Source organism: Carassius gibelio, chromosome A1 (genome assembly GCF_023724105.1).
Source record: "Carassius gibelio isolate Cgi1373 ecotype wild population from Czech Republic chromosome A1, carGib1.2-hapl.c, whole genome shotgun sequence".
NCBI classification, from domain to species: Eukaryota; Metazoa; Chordata; class Actinopteri; order Cypriniformes; family Cyprinidae; genus Carassius; species Carassius gibelio.
This window is the reverse complement of record NC_068371.1, coordinates 38,905,056-38,905,811: the sequence shown is the minus strand read 5'-3', so window position 1 is coordinate 38,905,811 and position 756 is coordinate 38,905,056.

The window sequence follows — 756 nt, the reverse complement described above, 5'->3', positions numbered from 1 at the left end:
ATTTCTTTACTCAGTTTTTGATTAATGCATTCATTCTTTCATTAATTTAGTCGTTTTTAATCATTTATTTGTTCACCTGCTGCGGCTGGAAGGGAAAGGTCCTGAGTCTAAATCTGGCAGAGGAACACAATGAAGCGCTCAAACGCCCATCACACACTGACTCACTCCATCACTGTCATCAGCCAATCACAGCGAGAGGAGGAGGAGGACACGCCCCTGCCGTGGGACTGATAAACGCCTTGTTCTCCACGACCGTAGCGCTGACATCGAGAAGTGAATGAGAACGACTGAGCATCAGTGAATCTGTAATGACCCACAGATATCTGCAGAGAGTGCGTGACTGTGGAAGAGTGGATTAATAGTCTCTTGTTGACATTATAATATGACTACACAATATAATGCATATACAAGAGTCTGTCACCATAACGGCTCATTTACTGCAGAGATGACTCAATCAGTGCATATATCTCATAATCCGGAGCATGCTGGGATTGATTGAGTCCTGAACACTTCCTCCTCAGCGCTCCACCGCTGGGATGTGTTCTTCAGCAACGCTGGCTTGGTTTCGGTTCTTAGTTAATTTGGGCATTTGTGAGTTCATTCATTTGCTCATTCGTTCTTTCAATCATTCATACATTCACTAACTCGTTTCTTTGTTCATTCATTCATGTGTTTATTTGATGTAGAAGCAGATAGGTGTAAACCCTGAGAGCATCGTGTGACTCAGACTGAATCTGATCCTGCAGATGAACGAAC